This window comes from Tetrao urogallus, assembly GCF_951394365.1.
Source record: "Tetrao urogallus genome assembly, chromosome: 6".
NCBI lineage: Eukaryota > Metazoa > Chordata > Aves > Galliformes > Phasianidae > Tetrao > Tetrao urogallus.
Window position 1 is genome coordinate 54,732,959 of NC_136819.1, and position 9,271 is coordinate 54,742,229.

Consider the following 9,271-nt stretch of genomic DNA (forward strand, 5'->3'; position numbering starts at 1 on the left):
TCATTTGGTTTGTGCGCTTTGAAGAACAAGCCATCTCAAAATTCTTGAATCGCGAACATTTCACTTAATTTCCTGTCTCTTTTTGGCTCTTTCTGGCTTTTTTTACATTTTTCTTCTGCCTCTTGGGAGAGGCTTGATGCTGTATGCTGCCAATAGGCTCTGCACTCTGCCCCAATTCCTCTTTGTTTGCAAAGAATCGTAGAATCATAGAATCACTAAGGTGATCACTCCAAGATCCCCAAGCCCAACCCCAGCCCACCCCCACCATGCCCACCAACCAGGTCCCTCAGTGCCACATCTCCATGGTTCTGGAACACCTCCATGGACTGTGGCCCCACCGCTCCCAGGCAGCTGTGCCACTGCATCACCACTCTTTCTGAGAATAATTTTTTCCTTATATCCAACCTGCAAGCTGCTTGCTCATGTTTGCAGAGATATCTTGAATTCTTGTAGAGATTTATATTCACTGATGCCAATATCCTGAGCTCATTGATGATGATATTAGGCAATTCAGACTCCATAGGAAGTCGCTGGTGGAGCTCTGTCTGCAGCTGGAAACATGCCTGCCCACACAGAGCTGATCCAACGCTACCTGGATTTAATGGATTTTGCTCCCTAAGGCTTCCAAATGTGGATTACATCTAACTGCAATGAACTGGTTTATAAATAGGGGAATTTTCTCTATTTATAGGCTGACTTCCCAGAGCAGATGAATGCTATTGGGAAAGGACGTACAGTTTCTTGTGCTTTGTATTACATTAAGTATTTGGGATGGAATTGGGATGGATTGAGATGATAAACAAAAACAGGATTTTATGTAAAAGAACTTGTGATCACTAAACCCGTAAGTGGTTTAAGATCAGATATCAATGCTTTCTGCAACATCACAAAGCCAAGTCAGTTCAATAAATATCCACATTTATTATCACTCTTAGCCTGTAACAAAAACTCTGCAGTTTTAACAATTTATTTTAGTGCAGTTCAAAGCAAGGGATATAAAGGTGTTATAAACATGAAGCAATTCAGCTGAAATCTTCAGACAAAAATTTTCAGCTTGGACGTGGAAAAGTAGGATTTTATTTTGATAAAAATCTATTTCCAGTACAAACTGAACCCCGGTGTTTCCTGCTCTTGCAAATCATAGAAGCAGTAAGGTTGGAAAAGGCCAGTAGGATCATCTTCTCCAACCACTAAAATCCCTTCCAAGTGAATAGCTAGGCCCTGCTCTCAAAAAACATCCTGCATTTTAGGCGTGATTCTCTGGCTCCCTTTGAACCGCAGCTTGACTTTTTGGCCAGTGGGATCGCATTGGTATAAACAACAGCAAAGCCTCATGTTTGGGAAAAATAACAAAGCAGAAAGATCTTCTCAAAGAGGGACAATCCAAGTCCTGCAAAAGCTGCCAAGGATTACCATAAGGCAATAACTAATGACCATTGCTGCTGGCGCTCTGGCTGATGCAGGGAGAATATTGATATAATCCTATTAGTGTGTTGCTCTCATTAATGTATTTACGTCAATTAGCTGAGCGTTTTAGCAGAAAGGTGAATGTCTAATTTTTTTTTTCTTTAAATCCAACATAGATTTCCAGTGCAAAAAAATCAATTTTGAACAACCATGAAAGATCAAGGTCCCTTAATGAATCTTATCTGACACTAATGTTGTCTAATTACATTAAAATGTCACAACTAATTTCATGGCATCAGGGCTCCCTGCTCCATAAATAAACACAAGTTTGGTTACATTTCTGAAGATTTTCATTTTCAAAAAGAAGAAAAGGTGCCTGGAAATTTCAGCATTGCTCATTTTCCACACTTTGGTCACTGTTAATTTCTTTTGAAATGAAGAGTAAGAAAAACCCAGACTCAACAGAACGTTCACCAGAACCTCACCTGCAAAGCAACAGAGCATTCTGGGGAGCATTTGAATGGTTTGGGTTGCAGGAGAGCTTAAATATCACTGAGTTCCAACCCCTGCCATGGGCTGAGTGCCTCCCAGCTCAGGCTGCCCAGGACCCCATCCGTGGCCTTGGGCACCTCAAGGGATGGGGCAGCCACAGCCCTGGGCAGCAGTGCTGCATCTCTCGCCCTTGCTGATGCTCCTGATCTGTCGGGGCAGTGAATCTCATTGTAATTGGGCAGAAAATAGTGGGACTGGGGACCGCAGTGAAGATGTAGCAGGGGTTTTTGCCACTCCAACACTCCTGAGCCTCGAAAATGAGTTAAAAGAGAAGCTGAACCGACAACTGTACAAATGACTGATAACTGAGGCAGAGAGCGAAGACTTTAACCCAATTCCCACTGTGTTTTTCCTTCAACAGAATGAGACAGCAGGCTCTTTCACAGTTGCTGAAGCCTTGGTAAGAGATTATGAGACACATAGCTAGTAAGCAAGTTCAGATACAAAAGCTGTTCTGATTGGTTTCCCATCGGACAAAATTCTGTTATAAAACCCTGCTGCTCATTTTCCATTGAAAGAGTAATTTGGGGAACTGTCTTTCTTTGTGTACTAACTAGGCAGCAGATGGTTCCAGAGAAGTTTTGCTTGGTCATATTGATTTCACTGAAAGGATTTAATTTTATTTCTCAGCTGAAGCACAGAACGACAGAATGGCTGAAGCTGGAAGGGACGTCTGGAGGTCACTGGGTCCAACCTGCTCAAACGGGGACAGCTAAGTCTGTTGCCCAGGCCCATATCTGGACAGCTTCTGGGAACAGATTAAAATATAAGGCATGCATCACAGGCTTCTGAAATGGCAGAAACCGGAGCTATGGTGTCTGTCCTGCTGTTGGCCAAGTGTTCACCAGGAGGATCTCCTCGTCCTGTGATAGCTTAGGGCATCCACTTCCTCTTGCAGCAGCATTTGTGCCCAGGGAACATCTTTGGCAGAGCCCTTGTGACACACAGACAACACGCAGACAAAGGACAAACGAGTGTCTGTGTGGGAGAGACGCTGTGCAATTTCTTTTTCTTTTTCTTTTTTTACAGTCTGTCCCCAGCTTGGGCTTAATAAATAATTAAATCCTGTTATTTCTGAGCTCAGATCCATTTTCACACAAACGCGCTTTCAACTGCAGTGATAAAAAAAAAAAAAAAAGGGAGACTCTTTTTTGTTGGTTTTTCTTCAGTGCAGCCCTGAAGCAATAAACCAAATTGACTGCTAAATTTAGACACGAACACAGTCTGGCCAAGTCATCTTAGAATCCATAAATGTATTAATAAGAGAGATCAAGACGAGTCAGGAAAGAATCCCTGAGATGCGGAGCTCTTTCCCCTTTTAGTGGGTCAAGGGGAGTTTGGGATTTGAAACATGTTTTGTAATCTCTCATTTCCAGGCCTAAGTCCAGGTTTCTTCTCCTAGCCACGGAAAATACCTGCACCAATGAGGAGATGGACATCCCTGCCCAGGATATCTCCATGCTGAGGGGCTGCTGTTCCAGCCCAGAGATTCCACACTGCTTCCTCTGCCTTTCCCTGGCCCTCTGGCTCCCTCTTTTTTCCCATTTGCTAATCCTTGTTGAACTCCTTCCCAAACAGTGGCCATCACCTCTTGTTGTCACCCTGTCTTTTGATCTATGGGGGTCTTCTTTGCTCACACCATGGTTGGTGTCTATTTAGAAGAGAAACTTTGGCAAAGGAAAACCCTGCCCGTATGTGTGACAAGGTCAAGGTCTCATAGTGAAAATAAAGGTCCCTTCCAACATAAGCCATTCTACGAGTCTGTGATTCTATAGATGAGCAGAGTAAGAGCTCTTTTATAAGCAGTATTTCCTATGTCTCACCTAGCAAAGGAATCCCTGAGAATCTACCTGAAGCCCAAGCAGCTGCCTGCACGTTTTCTGCAAGATAGGTGTGCTGGCTGATGCTCAGCCATGCTCCTCACACAGAGCTTAACCTTTAATGTTGGATGTTTTGTGGAGGTGTAGAGGTATCCCACACCTTCTTCCAGATAAGAAAACAAATCCATAGCAATAATAAACAATCTGGTTTCTCTGCTGCACAAATGAGCACACGGCCAAGTAAATGACCATTTGCCTAACACTGGTGAGCCCATCACCCTCTTGGGTCAGGGAGAGAAAATACAAGAACCTGCTCCTGTGTATGTAGCGTGAGCCTGAGGCTGGGGGACTGCCATGGACTTGATCCTGTCACTGACAGTTTATAAATTAATCATCAAGCTTAATCATCAAGCAGTACCAATCAACGACTATGAAAAGTACAACTCAAACTAATGGTTGAAAGCCTAATCTGTCCTCCAGGTAGAAGAGTCAACTTTTCCAGGTGCCTTCAAAGAGACCATCATACAAAGAGTGGAACTTGATCTATAGCATCACATGAAAGAAGTAATGTTGCTTTACTTGGTCAAAATCAGCATAAATGTGGGTGAAATACTGCTGTGAAGAAATTAGGACATGCTGAAGATTGGTGCAAAAAAACCATGTCTCTGCAACACACAATTACAAGGATATTATAACATCCTACTTTCTAGGCCCTACATCTCATCCCTGCCTGCCCAAACCATAGAATAGAATCACAGAATGTCTTGGGTTGGAAGGAACCTTAAAGATCATCTAGTTCCAACTGTTCTACCATTAGGTAGTTGACCCCCACCAGATCAGGCTGCTCAAGGCATCACACAACCTGCCCTTGGACACCTCCAGAGATGGGGCACCCACAGCTGTGCCAGATTCATATGCTCATCCCAGTGCAGAAGAGACTTGTACAACAGTAAAGAGCAAACTGTAGTCAAAGCTGAAGAGCATAAGGCAAAATTGCTTTATTCAGCACCAGCACTGGCTTCTGTCTGCTCAAGAGAAGGATGGAATTTCTGCAATTCTACTCCAAACTGCTGTAAATAAGACCTTTATCTCTTTTTCTGACTCCCAAGAAGCTGGTAAGAATGCAGATAAGATGCACACACCTTGTATGGGTTGGAAAGCCTTGGGTTCAACTCATCTGTTGATCACTTATGTGAGTTGGTCACTTACTGGTTCTCTATGCTTCTGGATCAGCCGCTGCAGAATTTTCCAGCTCCGATACCAACACACACCCATGCCTGTGTCTTTTCAGTGCTTGCCCTCTCCTGGCCCTATGTATTACTGCATGTGCTGCTCCAAGCACAAGAGCTTGCAAACTTTCCTCTCTTCCTCCTCCAGTTCAGAGATATATTCCTCCAGGCAGGGCTTTGTTTTTCGCTAGCAGGAAGGAGAAGAACAACAAAGCATAGCTATGGATGAAAATATCTCTGCTACTTCGTTTTGGGATTTTTTTTATTTCTTTAAATTCCACAAGTTCAGCATTTTGGGGCTGAACAAGTGATAGTCCCCTAGAAGCAACAACTGCTGCCTATTTTCACCAGCAGCACTTCTCGCATCTATTTGGCTGTTCTTCTTAAATGGCCACCTGATTTTCAGTACAAGTCTCAAGTAGACGCTTTTCCATGATTGTAGCTTTTTCACAAACCCCCAAGAAAAAAATACTTTTTAAGTTGATGTATATTTTCTTGTCATTTTCTAATTAAAAACAACAAGCAAATGGTCATATTCCTGCCATGACTATATTTGCTAATCCCATGGGTTTTGCATAACCTCTTGGAATGCAGGGACTTGCAACCTGATGATCTTTAAGATCCCTTCCAACCTAAGCCATCCTATGAGTCTATGAATGAAAATTGAAATTAAACACATTTCCAGAGAGACGGATGGAAGGAAACCATTGATGCGATTCTTCACTGCAGATCCATCCTCAGAACAACGCCAAGCTTCATGGTTTGGTCTGTGCACAAAAAATAACAGCAAAACAGCGGGGAGAACACTGTCGCTTAATTGACTTCTGCCACTACAAATCTAGGCCAGATGCAGCCCTTGGTTTCCAGTCACTTAAGAAAGAGCCTCTTACAAAGAAAATCTATTTCGCAAAATGCACAAGTGTAAGAGCTTGGAAGGTCACCAAGCCTAAACAGTTAAAAAACAATCGCGTTTCAATGAAGTTGAACTGAAACAAACAGGCTTTAGAGGGAACGGTAAACACAGAGATGTTTCAGTGAGCATTGAGATTAGCAGAGACCATATCTGCTGAAATGTCTTTTAAGAGCCATCTCATCGCGGCGCAGACATGAGACACTGCACCGCACAAACCCCCAACTTCCCCACGCCAAGCCAAGCACAAAAATTAAATAGTTTTCCCTCCGTTCGAGATGAAATAATGGCAATAGAGCCATCCGAAGCACGGTAAAAGGGAAACAAATGGATCTGCAGTATTAAGAGAGTTAATTATAGATGCAGATTAAAAGGCAAGACTGAGGAGTGGGAGAAAAGGAAAGAGTAACCTCCGGCACAGAGATACTGACATGCAGCAGTTGTCAGTCACCTAGCAACAAGTTTCCTATCCCTGCTGTGCTCTTTAATTCAGCAAATCTGCTCAGGATGTTGGGCTGTTCTCCTGACAAAACGCATTATGTAGTAGACTAAAGGATACAAAAATCCACTGTACACAACACTCTGCTCCCTATTGACCACTGATCCTTTCTCTCAACCCACAAAAGAGGCTTGCATAATGCTCTGAAAAGAGAAAAGTCTCAACAGAGAAAACATTTGCTTGTAATTGAGATTGACTACATAATGAAAATGATGTTCTTTTTTAAATTCAGCTTGTTGAGGCCATGCTTTTTGTCTCCTGGCTCTCAAAACCCATCCCTGCTGGGAAAAGGGGCAAACATTGTACAAACTCGAACCTGTGGGTTTTTTCCCTTCTTTTCACTCGCTGGAAACACACACACGCACGCACACATTTTGTAACTAAATGGCCAAGACTGGCTCCTAGAGACTTAAACAAGTTCGAAGAAAGAAAAGATAAATAGGAAATACGTGGTGTGTTTTTGCATCGGGGGGAAGCTGCCTTCCTTCTGAGGGCGAAATGAGGTGTGGGGGACTGAATGTGTCTAAGAAATGTTGTGGGAAACAAGTGCTGTTGTCTGAGAAGAAGAGCTGTTTTTCTTCATGAGTCCATGCAGTAAATTCTAAGCAATCTGTGCACTGACATGAAGTCAGGACTGTGCTTGGAGACAGCGGTTATATAAATACACAGGATAAAGAGAATACCTAATTCCCGACCCAGCAAACACCTCTCCAGTCCATGGCAGAAGTCTGGATGAGTGCTTCCACCACCAGGAGAGCTGGTGACAGCTGGGGTCTTGGCTGATGTCTTGAACATTGGCTGGTCTCTCCTTCAGTACAGAATCATAGAATCATTAAGGTTGGAAATGACCACTAAGATCATCTCATCCAACCATCCACCCAACCCCACCATGCCCACTAAACAAGATAGAAGCAAGAGGAGAAAAGGAAATGAGAGAGAAATTACAGCCCCAACCATCGCACCTCAGTGCCCACAGCAAATTCAGGAGAAAACAAGCCCTCTGCAGGCTTGGAGCTTTACCCTAGCTATAGATCTATAGGATCACAGGATCACCAAGGTTAAAAAAGGCATTCAAGATCATCTCATTCAATCATCCACATACCATTAACATTTCCCACTAAACCACAGAATCGCAGAATCACAGAATCACAGAATTGTAGGGGTTGGAAGGGACCTCCAGAGATCATCGAGTCCAACCCCTCTGCCAAAGCAGGTTCCCTACACCAGGTCGCACAGGTAGGCATCCAGGCAAGTCTTGAACATCTCCAGAGAAGGAGACTCCACCACCTCCCTGGGCAGCCTGTTCCAGTGCTCCGTCACCTCACTGTAAAGAAGTTCTTGCGCACGTTTGTGTGGAACTTCCTATGCTGCAGTTTCCAGCCGTTTCCCCTTGTCCTGTCTCCACTCACCACTGAAAACAGTCTGGCCTCGCCATTCAGCCCCCCACACCTTAGATATTTATAGACCTGGATCAGGTCCCCTCTCAGTCTTCTCTTCTCAAGGCTGAACAGACCCAGTTCACTCAGCCTTTCCTCATAGCAGAGATGCTCCAGGCCCTTCACCATCTTCGTGGCCCTCCGCTGCACTCTTTCCAAGAGATCCCTGTCTTTTTTGTGCTGCGGAGCCCAGAACTGGACACAGTACTCCAGATGAGGCCTTACCAGGGCAGAGTAGAGGGGGAGGATCACCTCCCTCGACCTGCTGGCCACGCTCTTTTTAATGCACCCCAGGATGCCATTGGCCTTTTTGGCTACAAGGGCACACTGCTGGCTCATGGCCAACCTGTCATCCACCAGGACACCCAGGTCCCTCTCCACAGAGCTCCCCTCCAGCAGCTCATCCCCATCTCTGTTAGTGTAACATCTAAACGTTTCTTGAACACCTCCTGGGGCAATGACTCAACCACTTCCTTGGGCAGTCTGTTCCAGTGCCAAGAGTTGATGTAACCAAGAGCAGGGATGGAAGCAGTTCATTTGTTGTCTTGGTTTCAGCTGATAAATGTGAACCTAAGGAATAGCTTCACAAGGCTGAGAACAATCTGGTGATAATGTGCAATAGTAGAATCATAGAGTCATTATAATGTTGAAGAAGACCTCCAAGGTCCCCAAGCCCAACCCCAGCCCACCTCCACCCTGACAGCCATACCACCATGGTTTTTTAATACCAAAAAAAAAAGATAGAAAAGTGGATTATGTGAAAACTCTGAAGAGATACTAAAAATGTGAAATAGTAGCAGGATTAGAGGAATGCAATGGGAGGGGGGGGGGAGGGGAAGCAGAAGACGTGAATGATTTTGTTAGGGGTGAAATGCATCTTGCTATCTCCAGAATGAGCACAGTGTTGTTTGTGGTAGAACTTCTTAAGTCCCTCTGTCAGTCAGGGAGTGCTGACAGATTCCATAGGGGTTACAAAGAAAATCCTCTGTGAAGGAGTTGGATCAATCATGGAATACATGGGAGTCCAGACTGCTCCAAAAAAGAAGGAAAAAATAACCAAATATTTTGAATAAAAGCAACTCCTAGTACTACAGAATGAAGAGAACACATGAAAGTATTCACACCCATTTCTGGAGCTTTGCAAATTTGTTTGATAGGAAGATCTGTTTTAAATCTACCTACAGTAACAACCTGTATAAATCCTGGCCGTGCTTAAACCTTTGCAGCTCCTTTCCCGCAAGCTGTGCACGCTGGCTGCAGAAAGGACCCTGTGTTCTACAAGCAGAATTTCTGCTAGGCAGGATATTAATTTTCAGGTGTAATTTTTGGGAAAGTTTTCTCTTGGAAAAGACAAATTGAAGCGGACATTGGGGTCAGAGCAGAATGGTTGGATCAGGTCCCACCAAAAATAGGGACCG